Source organism: Lissotriton helveticus, chromosome 4_1 (genome assembly GCF_964261635.1).
Source record: "Lissotriton helveticus chromosome 4_1, aLisHel1.1, whole genome shotgun sequence".
Taxonomy (NCBI): Eukaryota; Metazoa; Chordata; class Amphibia; order Caudata; family Salamandridae; genus Lissotriton; species Lissotriton helveticus.
Window position 1 is genome coordinate 1,005,614,162 of NC_136063.1, and position 18,800 is coordinate 1,005,632,961.

The window sequence follows — 18,800 nt, forward strand, 5'->3', positions numbered from 1 at the left end:
TCAAAAAAATATATATATCTGTGACAGCGTCCCGGTTAGCGCCCCGGTTCGCGTACCTGACGCGTAACGGAACTTTTGCGAGGAGAAGCGGATTGGCTCTCCGGTGACTGTCAACATTCTAAACAGTCTGGTGAGGCTGCCATCTTGTCTCTCGGTAGGATCGAGAGACAAGAGGTGGAAATAAACGAAGGGGGAAATGAATAAAAGGGGGCAAGGTAGACCCCTCCTGACCCCCTAGGATTGATGTGGGGCCTATTGAAGGGCCCCGCGGGGCATACAATTTTTTTTTTAAAAATTTGATTTTTCGCGGTAGGAGCGCTACCCGGTACGCCAACCGGGTAGCTTACCGGTAGCGTAACGGGAGTCCGCCATCTTGCGTTAAGGTCTAATTTGGACACAAGATGGATGCTAAACAATGATGGGATTGTGTAAAAGGGGGCAAGGGAGACATATCCTGACCCCCTAGGTTTTGTGAGGGTGGATGAGGAGACCCATATATGTCCAAAAAAAATAATTTTTTTAAATTTTCGCGCAGTTAGCGTCCGGTGCGCGAACCGGGTAGCGCTCCAGGAAGTGAACTCCATCTCCTCTGTAGATATCTTGCATGTAGTAACGCAAGTTATTGTTGTAGATGGAGCCCATTCCATGGTCTCTCATGTAAGCTGAAACAGACTTATTTACATTGGTCTTGCTGCAACGCATAATCGAGTTCTGAAACCTGTACGGGAAATTGAGTATTTGGCGGAAAAGGAGCCAAACAGTACAGATATTTTGAAGACCAACATGTTGGATACATATTATCCAAATAGAAGCAGTCACCTCGAGAATGTTTGTCTGTATGAGGTTCTACAAAATTACATATTCAAGAGGAACATCAAAGAAGATATTGATAAAGGAGTCTATGCTGTAATTGGAAGTGAGGGATGTCTAGTCAAGCAAAGAAAATGCCAATTGGTAAATCATCGACAATTGAGTGGCGAATCTCCTGAAAGAAAAGAGTTTTTCTATTTAGCTCTTTTGCAACTTTTCAAGCCTTGGCGTGCAGAAGAGGAACTGCTTGGAGATTTCCTCTGTTACGAAGACTCTTTCAATGCAGCCAAGGAGACCATAGAATGTCCTGTTTTTCCAAAATATCTAGAAATGTTGAATGCGGAAATCGAGCAGGAAGCAACAATTGCAGCCGAGATTGCTAGAGACAGTTCTCAGGACAGTCAGAGTTCTGTTTCATTGAGTCAGGATCCACTAGGAGGACCAGTTATCGAAAATGAAGCTGCCACTGCCATGATTGAAGTGGAAAGAGCCATGGCACATGCTCAGGAGGATGCGGTTAACTTAGAAGATTTGGAAAGACAACTCAACGTTGAGCAGAGGAAAATATATGACGAAGTTACAAACCAAATTGATCATGGATTAAGTCATGAGAAGAAAGAGTGCTCATGTACGTCGTTGAAGCCTGTCCAACTGTACGTGAGTGGAGAAGCAGGAACTGGAAAAAATTTCCTAATTAAAGCAATTTCATGTTATCTGCAGAAAAGGACCGAGTCATCGCTGTCTTGTGTTGTCACCGCTCCAACTGGGCTGCCAGCCCATAACATTAAAGAGATTACTTTACATCATCTACTGATGCTGCCAGTGGAGCATGATAACAAATTACAATACCACAAGTTATCTGGAGATGCTTGTTGTGAAGTTTCCAGAGTCCTGAAGAAGATGAAACTTCTTATCATTGACGAAGTAAGCATGGTTTCTAATGTCATGCTTGCCTTTGTGCATTTGAGAATGCAGGAAGTTCTTAAAACAGAGTATGATGTGTTATTTGGTGGAAAACACATCATTGTTTTCGGTGATCTTCTGCAGCTGACACCAGTGAAAGGACAACCAGTGTTTAAACTGCTTTCGCATGAAGATACCAGGAAGTGCCTAGGGAGCATTGGCAACGTTAACATATGGTTAAACTTCAATTATGCTGAGCTGCGTGAAAATATGCGTCAGGCGAAGGATGAAGATTACAAGAATATTCTACAAGATGTTAGAATCGGGAAAGTGACCGAGCATGGGAAAGAAGCTTTACATGCATGATTACTGTCAAATTTGTATCCAGAAGAAGACATTCTGCCAGAGAATATTTTTCGGAAAATTACTCAGAAGAAATCTGTATTATGTTTGATGCCAACTCTTGCAGAATGTGCCATCTTCAACAACAAAATGTTGAATTTAGAAAACCAAAAGATTGTGAAACTGGAAGCTATTGACAGAATAGAGCATATGGGAGCAACAATTATTTTGTCTGAGAATTTGAAATCTAAATTGGATTCATTAGAGAAGACTATATCTAAAACTGCTGGTTTTGAAAAGACTATGAATGTGTGCTTAAATTGCCGTATCATTTTGAGAAGGAATTTACATGTTGAAAGAGGCCTGGTAAATGGATCAATGGGTAATGTTGTTGATTTTGAGAAATACAGAAATAGAGATGGAATTGAATTTTTAAAAATTAAATTTGATGGCATTGAGGAAGTACAGCTAATTGGTCGTTGCTGTGCTAGGTTTTTGCTTGTAAAAGACTAATATGTTCGCCGTAAGCAGTTTCCTGTTTGCTTGGCATATGCGGTGACAATCCATAAATCGCAAGGTTTAAGTGTAGACAGTGCATTGGTGAATATTGGCAGTTCTGTGTTCAAGGAGGGTATGGCATATGTGGCATTGTCACGAGTCAGAACTTTATCGGGATTGTACTTGATTGAGTGTGATGTCACAAACATTTGTGCGGATCTAGATTGTGTTAAGGAATACAATAGGTTAAGAAGAGAGTATGCGCCACATTTGCCTCAATATCCTTTGTTTGAGAAACGTGTGGTAGGCCGGAAACGAAGAAATGTGACCAATAGTAGGGAGGTTGTAGCAAAAAGACGAAAAGTCGATGAACCCGAAATTACAAGCAGAAACAAAATGGATTCTGTTGAAGATGTTGTTGGTTTTCAATTTGAAAATAGTTCTGGTGTCAACTGCTATGCTAATGTAGTGTTTAATGTTGTCTTTTCTCTAGAAACTTTAAAAGAACAGATTGTGATCAATTCGGATCAAAGTTTTTGCTGTTTGTTGAATTCTGTGTTAGAGAAATGTAGCACTGATAGAACAAAAATAGAAAGTGTGTCTGAAATTCGAAATCTGTTAGACAAATGTTCAGGTCAAACGCAATTCTCTCAAAATATTCAGCAAGATTGTCAGGAGTTTTTAATGTATATGCTTGATGTATTGCAAGATGAAGGTGTAGATGTAGATCATCTGTTTGGCCTTTCTTATCAATGGCAGCATGACTGCGAGAACTGTAGGGTATCAAGTACTACTAGTGTAGACTCAGAAAGATTTATATATTTAACTTTGCCAGACAGTAAATCAGTGTCCTTTAATAAGCTAGTAAAAGCAGCCGATCAAAACATGGAGTGTAGCCAATGTAAGTCTGCAATGCTGTCCACATTATTTATAAGAAGATATGGCCAGTATGTCATTTTAATGTTTCAACGATGTAGGCCTGATGGAACAAAATTGACAACTTTAATTTAAATTTTTGTGGCTTCGCAGTTGTCAATATCAGGAAGGACTTTTGTAACTGCAGCAATTATATATCATGATGGTCCTTCAACAACATCAGGACATTACACAGCTTATTTGAAGTCTGGAAACGGCTGGTCATTCTGCAATGATTCTGTTTTAAAAATTCTTACCTGGTGTTTTTACAACCAAAATTTTAAGGAAGGAATCTCGGGATTTGCTCTGAGGAATTTCAAGAGGTTCTAATGGCTCCTACACTATTTGGCCTTGAGGATAGGTGTAGTACAGAGTGAAAAGTTATTTTTGAGTTTTAAGTAGTTCCTGAAAAAAAAGAAGGTTTTCTTACAGAAAGTGGTGGGCACGGATTAGTTAAAGGACAACAGAGTATTTCCCAAAGCAAACGGTGTTCTTACCATAACACTTGACGTCATGGAAAAATATCTGCACTTTGAATGAGTTCAGAAAAACTGTTTCTTTTAATAAGCTAATTCAAGCATGGAGTAGATGTAAGTCTGCAATGCTGTCCACATTATTTGTACAAACTTTTGGTTATAATGTCATTTTAAAATTCCAACTATATAAACCTGATGAAAGTAAGTTTTCAACTTTAATTACAAATGTTGTGGCTACACAGTCGTTGATTTTAGGAAGAACATTTGTAACTGCAGCTATTATATGACATGATGGTCCTTTGACGACATCCGCTTATTACACAGCTTATTTAAAATGTAAAAAAAGCTGGTGTTTCGGAAATGATTCCCATTTGACTATGAAACAATGTTGCCTTTTGACTTAAAATATTCTTACTTTGTGTTTTCAGAAGAGAGAATTTAGGGTAGGTAACTGGCCTATAATGATTCTAGGAGTTGATATAATTTTATGTACTGTTTTAAATTGCTTTGTGATTAACAGTGATCAAGAGAATTAAATAATTGTAGTAGTTATAGAGGTAGTGTAAGTGTGCCTCATAGTAAGCAGTATCAGTGTCATAGGAAATGTGGAACATGAGTGAGCAAGAAGGGTGAGATATTACTAGTACAGGATTGTGAAAGTGATCTTGGACGTTTTCTTTCTGAAAGTTGTGGAAAAAGAAAATGACGGGATTTGCTTAGAAGAATTCCAAGAGTTATAAATGGCTCTTACACTATTTGGCCTTGAGGAGAAGTGCGGTAGAGAGCGAGAACTCATTTATTGTATGTAACATATTTGTCAAAACGATGGAGTTTTTCTTTCAGAAAGTGGCGGGCAGAAAATAATAACAGCACAACAGAGTATAAGCTGTTCATAGGACATCCTTCGACGTCATGGAAAGTAAGTTACTTTTGAGGAGTTCTGATTTCTGATTGGTTATGTTATATGGGTTTTTTAAACACAATCATTTTGATTGTGTTTTTTTCCCCCGCTGTTATATGATGAATACCTTCAACTCACTGTTTTTAGTGAAATTTGATATATTCTGAGAACAGCAAAAATAAACCATTTAACATGTATAATTAATTCTGTACTTTGTATTGTGAATTTTAATTTGTACTCGTCTTGTCTCATGCTCACTCGTCTTTTACTACCTTCTATCAATCCTCTTTACATACTCACATTGCCTTTTGTTTTATTCTCTTTCACCCTTGTTCTCTAACTCCACTTATCTTTCAACCTTTGTTTCCCTATTCCAACTCTGCTTTTTTCTTTTCTCCCTTGCACCATTTTCCAGCTTTTAGACCCTCTGCTTCGCTTGTCTTTTCCATCTTTCCTCCCTTTGTTTTCTAAATTAAATATTTTTGGGTTCTCCTTTTTTGGTGCAATCAGTTAGTATAACTCACCCTCACTCATTTATCTTTCTTTGTTGCCTCACTCAGTCTGTATCTGACACTCTTTCCTTCACTTCCTCTGTCTCCTCTCTCCCTCACTCTCTTTTCCTTTTTCACCCTTTCCTTATATAGTTTACCTAACTCACTTTTTTTTAGTAGCTTACACAACTTCAATTTAGTTTTCTCTTCTATCCTTCTTTTCTGTCACTGAAAGTATCTTCCTTTTTTTTCTATTAGTAATTTACTCTATTACAATTTCTTTTTGTCTCTGTCTGTCTATCACCGTTTCTTTCTCTTTCTTTCTGCATGTTTATCTCTAACTTTATTTCTTTGTAAAATTGGATGATTTTCAATCTTTTCCCTTGTCTTTTCTAATTTTTAAATACATGTTTTAATATTTTTCAAATTTTTGTTCTTTCTTTCACAGATTGAAAGTATAAAAATAACAAGTGACTAAGTTAACGACAATTATAAGGTAAGTGTTTTGTACTCTTTCCGTTACATCTCTATCACATTTAACTTCTATTAGTTCCACTGCTTCATTTCTTTAACCCTCAGTTTCCTGCTTTGCTACTTCCCTCATTGCTTTTTCTATTACTTACTTACTCTACTCCTTCCACTCCTTTTCTCAGTCCCTCTGTTCTCATAGTTCCTCACTCCTGTTCACTCAGTCCGTCTCTATTACTCTCACTGTCTCTGACTCATCACTCTTTCACTACTTGTTCATTATGCTTTCTCCCTGTAGTTCAAGCACACTATGTTATTTACATTTCTTTGCTGTTTCAATTATTCCTTTTCTGTCACTTCTTGTTTTCTGCTTTCTGTTTTTTCTCTCTGTTATTCCACATGTTTTAACCTTAGTCACTGTCATACATCTTGTTTTATTCCTATTTACTTTCGCTCACTGTTTTCTTAACACTTTCCCTCAGGGTTGTTCTTTTAGTCCGGTTCTACCCCTACCTCTCATTCCACATCCTTTACTGTTTTTCTTCTTAATTTGAACATTCACTCACATTCTTCAAGAAACTCTTGTTTATTATTCTTCTACTCTCCTTTTTTTCTTTCACTTCCTTATCTATTTTGTTTTTCTCAATTATACCCTCTTACATCTTTTCTTTGGTAAATAGATCTATTAAACAGTATCTCTGTGTTACTCCCTCTAGCTGTCTTTCTTTTAACATTACTCTCTGTTTCCTTCCCTTATATTATTATTATTATTTATGGATTTTGTAAAGCGCACGGCTACCCCCAATGGGGGTGTCCCGGCGCTAAAAACTGATTGACAGAAAAGAGAGGAAGTAGACTACACAGATACAAAAAGCCAAGTCTTCAGGCGTCTGCGGAAAATCACTTCAGATGGGGCAAATCTAAGATCAATAGGAAGACTGTTCCAGTATTTGGCTGCAAATACTCACTATTCCTTTTAAAAAAAATAAATACATTCTGTTTCACTTCCGGTTCGCGTACCGGCGCGCGAACCGGGAAGCGAATCAAAAGAAATAGAGGTTGCCAGAGTGCTAAACATTCTAGCAATTTTTTATAAATGGGAGGTAGTGCTGAAAATAACTTTTTTTTAATTGTTTTTGTTGTTTTATATTTTTTTATTTTTCTGAACATTGTTTTACTTTTTTTGTATTTTTTTAACGGTTTTATATTTTTTTTGTTTTTTTTGGGGGGGGAAATGAAAATCATTCATTATAAAGGGCTCAACAGGAGCAACAAAAAAAAAAGATAATTTACTTTCTGGGGCGTTTTGTACATTTATGATTTTCAAAAGCTCTGTTGATTAGATTTATGCTTCTCTCCCCATAGCAAATTAATTTGCCGCAAAAAATGGAGACATGCTTCAGGTCCCCGAAGTTCATCTGGATGTTTGGGACCGTCTCCCTCGCCTCTGGTCCCGTCACTGCCTGTTCGGTTGATGTACTGGCCACAGGAGGGGGGTTTTCCTGCAGGTCACGTACCTGCGCAGCACTATAATTTATAGGGTGCCACCTCTCCATGTGCCGATGCATGGTGTAATTCCCGAAGCTGTACTTTTTATTAGTCCCTCTGGACAGAACTTTGTCACAGATCTGACATGTGACGTAGCAGGCATTTACTTTTTTTTGGCCCCGGGGAAATGTGTAGAATTGCCAGATATAATTATCCTTCACATGGGACCTCCTTGGCTCTTCAGGCACAAACTGCCTCCTCTCTTGCTCCTCTTCCTCTTCTTCCTCTTCTTCCTCCTCTTGATTAAGGATGACCTGAGGAGGTGGTCCATCTTTTTTGGTGGTGGTGGTGGTGGTGGATTGGCTCCAGCAGCTGCAGCTACAACACTTGCCATTTTAGAAAATATGGAAAGTAGGTCTTCCTCTCACAAAGATGAAAGTCAGAGTGAGGAAAAAAGGTGGGGGCTTTCATCATTTGTGAAAAAAAAAATGTAATGAACCAATGAAAAGTGTTATTTTCAGGTCACATGACCTGTTACTCTTACTTTACGTGTCCCGTTCCGCGCCCGGTTCACTTCCGGGGTGTTGCGTTTCGCGCCTCGGGACGCGGACCGAAGCGTTTCCGGGTGCGCTAACGCGGCGCGTCATAAGACGCATTACGCGGCAACGCGATACGTCGCGCTTACGCGATGCGTCACGATGTTGTGTTCGATCGCGGGAGTTGCGCTAACGGAACGTTTCCCGGTGCGCGGATCGGGTCGCGGCACCAAATTGAGCTAACGGGAAGCTACCCGGTGCGCGGACCGGTAGCGAAACAAAAAAATTAATTAAAAAAAATTAAAGACATAAAAAAATTAAATTAGATACATATAAAATATATTTTTCCTTTAAAAGAAGAAAATATTTTACACCATTTGATATTTGCTATTAAAAAACCATTGAAATTCACTGAAAAAACCATAGGTTATAGACTATATATAGTTAGGAATTAGCATTTACAAAACCTAGAAAATTCACTGAAAAAACCATAGGTTATAGACCATATATAGTTAGGAATTAGCATTATCAAAATCTTATTTTACTCACACAAAACCATTGAAATTCGCATATATAGTTAGTTGCACTAACTATATATCGCGCACCCGCAATCCACTGCTGATGATGTCACATATTACATCATTCATGACATGGTCAGTGCCATCACTGATGACATCACTGATGACATCTCAAATGACATCACTGATGACATCACTGATGACATCTCATTTGACATCAATGATCACATCACTGATGATATCATTCATGTGATAATACAATGCATCTCCTCACACTCTAATATAACCTCTGTTACACCCAGTGTTAAATACAGAGTATAATTTTTGAAACCATTGACACACCAATACTAGTTACTACATACGTACTCACTGATTCCTACGTCTACACACACATTCACTCATTCACCCATACAATCATTCATACATAGAATCACTCATCTTTACAACACTATCATATGCACTCATACACCTATACAGACACTCACACTCTGCCACTCATCCATGGAGTTACTCACACACCTAGTCAGTCCTGTAAAGAATCAATCACACTTCCATTTTCTCATCTATACAGTTCAACACAGAACACCTTACATTTTTAAACATATACTAACACATACTTACTCTCTTATACAATCACTGATACAAGTACACATTGATCTGCACAGAGTCACACACCTCCCAGCCAGCCACACACACACTCAGTCTCCCATACAAATACTTGGGCAACCAATCAATAACCCATATAGCCACTCATATAGCTACTGATCAACACATGCAGCAGCTTGCACAACAACAGACATACTGATGCACACTTTCAGACAGTTTAGTCACTAACCCATGCATTCAGTAAGACGCATTTAATCACTCACTCATACAGTCAATAACACACCTACTAAAACCTTCATTCAGACACTTATACATCCACTCATTCTTCAATATGTAAAACATATTTAAACTTTACAGAAACACACAGTCACTGGATGATGTCATCAGTGATGTCATTTGAGATGTCATCAGTGATGTCATCAGTGATGTCACTGACCATGTCATGAATGATGTAATATGTGACATCATCAGCAGTGGATTGCGGGTGCGCGATATATAGTTAGTGCAACTAACTATATATGCGAATTTCAATGGTTTTGTGTGAGTAAAATAAGGTTTTGATAATGCTAATTCCTAACTATATATGGTCTATAACCTATGGTTTTTTCAGTGAATATATATATATATATATACAAAAAAAGATAGGTTTCAAGGACGTTATAGTTACTCGGACATGTGACTCATATCAAATCAGAGAAATGAGCCCGTTATAGTTAGTTGAGCTAACTATAACTTGCGCGCCCGCAATGCACTGGTGATAACATTACATATTACATCACTCATGATATGGTCAGTAACATCACTCATGACATCACTGATGACATCTCAAATGACATCACTGATGACATCAAGCAAAGACAATAGTCTCCCTCATGACCCAAATAAATCTACAATGGAGTCAATCCAGATATATACAGTGAGCACCCAAACCAAATTATTAACCCACTAAACATAAATGTTCCAACGATTCTAAAAATATATTATTTTATTTGATTTCTTTTGGCAACAACATTTTCATTGATATATATGTATTATTTTTCTTTTTTACATTTTCAAAATAGATAATAAGTTCATAAAAAGTCACAAAATGAGAAGACAATACAATACATTACCCCGGTAGAGAGAAACAATACAAGTTCACTAAACCTATACAAACCCTACTCACACACATCCAGACAAACCTACACATTCATAACATATCTGATGAAAACAACTACAGAATAACAATATAGTTGGAATGACCAAAGAGAAAACTACAAAAAGCAGGATGTTCTCAGGGCAGTGGTCGACGCATTTCGGTGACTGTGCGAAGATAAAATACCACCTTCATCAGGACCTGCCAGATATAATGCCCACAAAAAGGCCACTCTTCCCGGGGGAAGACCACACTAAGAGAACTTATTCTGAGACCTCTATATCAATACTGACTGACGTGTCTAGATATAATGTCTGAGGCTTCGACACATCTAAGCCAGGTGCTGACACGCACCACTCAATACCTTGGGCGACTCAAGATCATTGATCGTCGCTGTGAATTGCCTGACGATATTTAAAAAAACTCTAATCTAAGAGATCTTATTCTGTGAACTCTATATCGATACTGACTGACGTGTCTAGATATAATGTCTAGATATAATGAATATATTTCACAAATTACAGTGAGTTTTTAAATAATACAAAATAATGTAACATTCAGAAAAAAAATTCTCCCTGTTTTTGTTGTCATCAGCTTCTACTTAACTTCACTATTCAAAGTATAGTCAGTGTAGTTTAATTCTAAACAGCAGGGGAAAAACAGTCAACTAGATTGTTAAAAAACTCAAATCTCTATTTCTTGCAAATATAATACAAAATCAACACAAATAACACATCTAATACTAGTTCCAATCTTCAAATCTTACCTTTACTTTGTAGTTTCTGTTCACATTTTCCCAATAGGCCAAATAATGTATCAAACATTTTGCTTTGAAATCATCCAGTATGAATTCCTTAAAGTATCTTTACACCTTCCCACTAGGCCGATTGATGAATCTAAAATCTTTGTTTCAGAAATATCAAGTATGAGTTGGGTAATTCATGAGGCAATCTCGGTTTCATTTCTAAGTGTGTATCGTTGCAGTGACTCCAACCATTATTACACTTTAAATAAACTGTATAATGTCCACTTCTGGTAGTACTTCCAGCATGGAAAACAATAGCAACTGTTGCAAAAGTTCTTCCAGAAATAGACACTTGAGTAGCAACAACATTTTTAATTTTGGTTTCCACTTTTCTTCCATTTGGTCTACAGCGTTGCAGCATTATAATCAAATATTTTCCATATCTTTGTAGGCATAATATAGATAGCATTGTTGATTTACAATGAGAACAGATCATCTCGTGATCAGCTTCTTTTACTAATTTGGAAAATTGTACAGATTTGCAGTCAGATATTGTTAAATATAGAAATCGTTCTCTGTCAACTATAGTGCTTGAAGTTAATGAACACTGTTCCCATTTGTGTTCCCATTTGTAACTGAGTCCCAATAATGCATTTTTTGTATATTAGCACTGAACGTATCCAACAGTTGGCGAATATCAGAAGCAGAATGGATCTTACTTCTATCAGTTCTCAATTCTTGAAATAAAGTATAAAGTGCTGAACATAATCTTTTTTCCTAACGTTCCATAATTTCACCATAAACATCTTCAAGATAAAATATAACGTTTAGAATAACTTTACCAAAGCAGTTGACACCAGAAGCATTTTCTAATTGGAATCTGACAACATCATCACTTGTTTGTATTTTCTGCTTCTTTACATCTTTTCTTTTCTCTTGATTTTGTTTCTGCTTTTCAACCATAGTTGATTCTGCAACATGTTTGCGTTTTTGAACACACAACACGTTTCTCATAAATAGAATATTCACCTAAACTTCGAGCATAAAGCCTTCTCAAACGATCATATTCCCTTACACAATTAACATCAACACTAACCTTATTTTCATCAAAATCATTTAAATACAAACCAGACAACATTCTAACTCGAGATAATGCAACATATACCATTCCCTCCTTAAACACAGTTCTTCCTACATTTACCAAAGCATTAGCTACACTTAAACCTTGAGATATATGAACAGTTATTGCATATGCTAAACAGAAGGGAAACTGTTTTCTACGAACATACAAGTCTTTTACAAGCAAAAAACATGCAGCAGAACGCGCAATCGTTTTACCTCTGTAATCTGATCAAATTTAACTTTCAATAATTCAATTCCATTTCTATTTTGATATTTCACAAAATCAACAACTTTCCCCATTGCTCCATTCACTAAACCTTCTTCTACATTTAGATGATGCCTCAAAATTACCCGACAGTTTATACATACATCTACATTTTTCTCTAAGCCAGCAGTTTTTGATACAGACTTTTCCAAAGATTCCAATTTAGTCTGTAGTTTTTCTGAAAGAAGAATTGTTATTCCTTGATGCTCAATTTTATCAATAGCTTCAATGTAAACTATTTCTTGATTTTCCAATTTTATAAGCTCTCTATTAAATGTATAACACTCTTCCACTGTAGGCATTAAGCATACTATAGACTTTTTTCTTTAATTTTCTTGTACATTACTTCTGCTGGTGTGTTTTCATTTGTAAACAAGTTTTTAGTAGACGACTTAAAAAAGCTTGTTTACCATGTTTGCTTAGAACACCAATTCTTACATCTTTTAGAATATTTGCATAATCTTCATCTCTTGCTTGTCGCATATTCTGAGTGAGTTCTTTATATTCAAAATGTAACCACAGATTCACATTTCCAATACTTCCCAAAGATTTCTTAGTGTCTTCATGTTGAAGAGTTTTAAACACTGGTTCTCCTTTTACAGGGGTTAGTTGTAGCAGATTTCCAAATACAATTAAATGTTTCCCTTCAGAGAGAACATCGTAATCTGTTTTTAATACCTGTTGCATTCTTAAGAGTACAAAAGCAAGAATTAAGTTTGAGACCATGCTCACCTCATCAATAATTAAAAGTTTCATTTTCTTCTGCACTCTTGACACTTCATAGGAAGCTTTTCCAGACAACTTCTGATATTCTAATTTATTATCATGCTCAACTGGTAACATCAGTAATCTATGTAAGGTAACTCCTTTAACATTGTGTGCAGCTAATCCAGTTGGCGCTGTTACCACACAACATTACTGTGAACCAGTAGTTATTTGAAGATCACTGATCAAAACTTTAATTAAAAAAATGTTACCTGTCCCAGCTTGACTACTGATGTACATCAGAAGAGGTTTAAAAGATGAACACACACATTCTTTTTTTCATGCAACAAACCATGCTCTATCTGTTCTCTCACTTGTACATATATTTCTTTCTGTTCAACTTCTAAGTTTTCCAATGTAATATTCTCCTTGTGTGCTTGTTGCATTGCAAATTTGACTTCATACATAGCAATCGCTGCTTTATTTTCCAGTATTGGTTGTCCAAGAGGATCTTGACTACATGGACCACTACTTTGCATATCTTGAGAACTTTCATTAGCTATTTCAGCTGTAATAGTCTTTTCCTGTTCAACTTCATCATTCAACATTTTTAAATATGTAGAGAAAATTGGACATTATTTTAATGCATCTTTACCTGCTTTAAAATAATCTTCGTAGCAGTCAAAGTCTCCAAGTAGTTCACTTTCGCTACTCCATGGTTTAAAGAGTTGGAGAAGTGCTAAATAGTAAAACTCTCGCTTATCTGGAGTTTCACAACTGAGTTTCATGTGGTTTATCAGATTACCCTTTGCATGTATTGGTAAACAACCATGGCATCCAACTATAGCATATTTTCCTTCTTTTAAATTCTGTTTAACATTTCTTTTGAAACTGTAATGTTGAAGTACTTCATACAGATATAGCTGTTCCAGATGTTGACTCCTTTTCGGATAGTATGTGTCGAACATATTAGTTTTAAGAATGTCTGTACTGTCTGGTTCATTTACTGCTAATTCTTCAATTTCTTCAAATGATTTCAACATGCTATTTTGTTTGCAGGCAAGACCTCAACCTTCCCCAATGATTCCTCGTGGCTTTGAATATAAACTTGAAGAGCACAAGCTGTCTGAACATTCATAGATGGGAAAGCATTTTCAAAGTAAAGCTGTACAATTTTTTGCTAAGGCTTTTCTCTAGTGCAATTTCTTCTCACATTTGTTTCATCTCTGTTTTTTCTGATTTTGTTATGTACGATGTAACATACCGTGCAACAGCAATTGAGTTATCTGCAACATACTGGATGTCAATGTTAGCATTCCACATTTTTTAAATGACTGGATTGTAGTCCTTGATATACTGTGACACTTCTGTTCTTTTTAAGTTGTAGGTATTCTTTGGAGATTTCAGAGTTATTGTGTGCCTTACAAAAGAAAAAAATAAATTTACTCTTCGTTTATAAATGACTGGACGTGGAAAACCAAACCGTCATTTGATGTAAAAATTTTCTTTAGACTTGTATTTTCTTCTGCAGTACTTTCCACAATGGTGAGTTTGGAAACATAAAACTTGCTGTCTCAAGTTTCTATCTCCTTCTTCTCTTGGAATCTCACATGTCACATACTGTTCGATGAAAGACAATACTGTTTCATCAGAATCAGTTCCAAATGTAGGTGTATCCTTGATCCAATACCATATGTATATGAGGTGCACCTCTTGCTTGGTACTCCTTTCTCCAAAAGAAATTGGTAAATTCTCCAAGAGATGGATTCTTTATATTGGAGATAAAAGACATCATAGCTTGAAACCTATGATTAAAATATCTGCACACATTTACAGGATCCAATTAACACAGTTTACCAGGAGTCTTTATTTCAACATTTTTTATATTGGAATTCGCTTCTCTTAGAAACTCAAGCAAATCTTCCTATGCATACTCTGCACAGCTAAGTGTGTCAAACCATGTTGGTGTACCTAAGTTCCGTAACATACACTTGACTTCTCCATGACAAATATACCAATACTCATTTGTTCCACGTTGACATGCCATCAGATTGATTAACTATGCTTCTAAATTTTCATCTGTTTCTTGAACTTTCTCCACAAATTCTTTCGCAGAAAGAAGTGATTGATGAACTCCAGTTTTAGGTATGTGATACACTGCATACGTCAGAGAAGACAGATCACTTTCAAACAAACAGTGAAATATGTGTGGAATGCAAGGTCGAAATCTAGGATCTTCAGAATATAATCTTGTTGACCGATATTCTGAAGCTGGAATCCCTACAGGTCCGTCATCATATCGTCCACCTTCTCCAGTAGGAAACAGCTGTGGAAAACAAAAAGCTTCCAAGCTTTTCTTCCATACACTCATTGGAGTTCCCTGTACTTTTTCCATTTGAAATAACTCAATGATGGTTCCTATTACTTCTTTTGAATGCAAAGGACATATTGTGTAATGTTCATAAATCTCTTCAGCTCTTTACTTGTCCACTTTCTTCTATTTGACCAATTGAAATTTCAGATTCATCTTCTAAACTTATTACCTGCTCATCCACATTGACTGTTTTGTAATAAATATTGTTCTCTATAAGATATAAAGTAGCCTTTTCAAATTTATTAGCATCCACAAATTTCTACCATATTTTCCGCCTTTGTTGGTACATCATTTACTAGAATGACTACTGCCTCATTTTCCTCTTTCCCTCCAGCAATAGTTTCAATATTTTTTCTTAAAATCCAAAGGTAAGTACACCACTCTTCCTTTCAGCCCTCTTTGCAAGTCTGTTGGTGGCAGTTTACCTGTTTTAGGCTCCATCTGAATTATAGTTTGAAAAGAATTAGAACTGACTCATATAGCTACTCATTCTAAGTTATTATGTACTGCTCTAGCTTCCACCAACAAGTAAGTTGCAAATTTCTCCCACTTACCATTGTTCTCCTTTTCACTTTTCTAATATCAACATTCCTAGTTTGACTTTTATAATGAGTACGTCGACAAGAAACACAAACATACTTTGATATTTCAGCGAACACTACATTAAACTTTCCAATTTCTTCTTCAAACAAGTGCTAATCACTTTCCCATCTCTTTCAACATTTGTAATTTTCAAACTTTCACTTTCTATTGACTGCTCTTCAGAACCAAAATATTGCATTTCAATATCATCACACTTTTTTTGAACATCTGATAAAGAACCATGTAAAAGACCTGTATTCAGTTCACGTAAACATGATGCAGGACTGTTTACATAGTACAGTTTCCTTACAAACTTCCGCATTTCTGAATGGTGTACTGCTAACATCCTCAGGTGATGAAAAACACTTTTATCCACTTTTCTTGAAAGGCAAGCCAGAGAATGCTCAAGCTTCTCAGTATATTTTCTTATATTACATGGATCTAGTCCTTGTAACAACGTATTCTTCTGTTTAATACTTTTCTGTGTATATTCTCATAACAAATTTTGCATTATATCAATAGATTCCCGTCGAATACTACAAATACTGCTACAACCCCACTTATACACAGGAGCTTGTGTACGTTTGCCTTACACTTTTTCAGCTATTAACTCTTCTGCACTTATACCCACCATTTGCTCTTTTGGAAGGAGACAACCATCCTGAACTTTGTAGCAACGACCTCCAGTATCAACTGCAAATGGTAAACTATTTTCCTGGAAGTAACTTTCCTCATTAAAAAAAGTCTCACTAGTAGAAGTATGTTTCCAATGTCCACTAAAGATTTTGCAAAAGTTGGTTCTGTTCACAAGTCTTTTTCTTCTACTTTTCTCTTTCAACACTTTCATTATTTTTTCCAACACTTTGATCCTCTTCAAAATCACAATGAATAACTTATGTTTTAAATTGAAAGCAGTATCCACTATACTTTCAATACGCTGCTTATGTTTGAATTGCAGCACTTTCTTTTTATATTTGTAGCATGTTTTAATTAAATTCTGAATCACTCTAGTTCGAAAAAGTCTCTGACAAATTTCTTGAAATTGTTTTTGTCTCCGGGTAACAGATACTGCTTCTTTATCAAGTTTTTTTCCCCTGGTATTTGAAATTGAAGTTTGTTTCTCCTTACTTGAAAAATTCTTCTTTTTGCTTTGTCTAGTGTTTTCACCAGAAGAAACTGATTGTGTGGTACTTATTTCTAATTGAAAATATTTCCTTCTGTTCAAATATATATATATTTTCTCTTTCCTTTTTTTAGTTCTTCTAGACATTTTCAAATTTTAATCCAAACAAAAATAAATTCTGAAAAATAAAGAATAGATCCAATTATTTTTTTACATCTGTTCATAATATTAAAATGATAACATACAATTACATATGTTCTACTGACGGCTTCCAGAGGCAGTGCAGCAACGTGGTGGAGCAGGAAAGGGCAGGGGAGCAGTAGGATGACGGGTAGTGCCATAGAACATACAGCAAGTATTTATTTAATTATTTACATACACCTTTACAATTTATATGTAACTGCACTACCTCGTACTTTTCACCTCTCCTCCGTACCCCACCACCCCACAGCACTCCCTCTGCAACCCACAGCAGACAACTTTATAGATAGTATTTTTAAAAATTGTAATCTATGTACTTAGGATGATGTTATCAACCAAATGGCACACACAAAATTACCATTATTAGCCTAACAATTTTACCTACAGCTTCGCAAACATAACACTGCACCCAAAGCTTTAAGTGGGGGGGTCTGCGGAGGTCTGAGCACCGGCAGTTTATTTTTGGGGGCCTCAAATTTTTTTTTTTTATTATTGGACTGCAGTGAGACTGTGAGAGCATGCACATTGCTCGTTACTGTGAAGTGGAGACATCATGCCAGGTGAGTCGCATTGTAGGAGAAAGGAAATCCTTTAAAGAGAGCCATTTTCTCTCAGGATTTCCCTTCTCTTTTTGCAGTGCAGGAGCAACATCATTGTGGGGTGATTAGCAGAGAGACCACCAGGCGTGCAGCGCCCATTGCCCTGGACTCCCTGAGACAGCTTCCCATGCACACACACCTGAGTCCTTCACAGGTCTTCAAAATACCATTTGCTTGTAAATAAGGCTCTGTTCTTTTTCACCCCTTTTTAGAGCCCCTACATCCCCACTCTGCCTATTGTTGATAGAATTAGCCTCCCCAAAAATTTCGCTCTGGTTGCGCCTCTGGAGACGACCACAGGCAGCCAACTCCAGGATGACCCTGCTCGGACCTTTCACAGTATCTTGTTTTAGTGCTACGAAAACACACGCTTTGCCTGGCTCACTTAGTTCTCAACCCCCCTCTTTAATATGAAGATAGTAGCTTTGGAATTACCTTTATATTCCTATACTGTGCTTCACATGGAAATATAGAAGTGCAGGTTCTCACCTCCCCAAATTAGCTGACCGGTATAGTCTGTGACATGTAAGAACTACAGGCATTCAGTATCTGTCAGTCACAGCCAGTTTAAAGCAATGTTCCTATATGGAATGGACAAAACATTATGTTTCTAAATTAACGTCTTACACTGAAAAGCTGCTTTACATTTCTTTTGCTGGATCAACCTTGTTTAAAACACCACCAGAGAAGGGTGATAAACTATTGTCCACAAAGAGCAACTCAAAGCTTTCTTGTTCTTTATCGGAAACATCTGCCTGTCAATGCTTATCGCCAGCCTTTTCGGCACCTTAAGAGGACGGGTGGATGAGCATAATAAGCGGTATTTAGGATTGAGGTGGAGGGTGCACGGAAATAAGGACGGATAGTTGAATAAAGGGGAAGTGGATGGATGGCCAGATGGATGAATGGATAGCTAGATGGCTGGATGTATGGATAGGTGGAAGGATGAATGGATGCATGGACCAGTACTTAGGATAGACGGGTGGGCTCATAGATG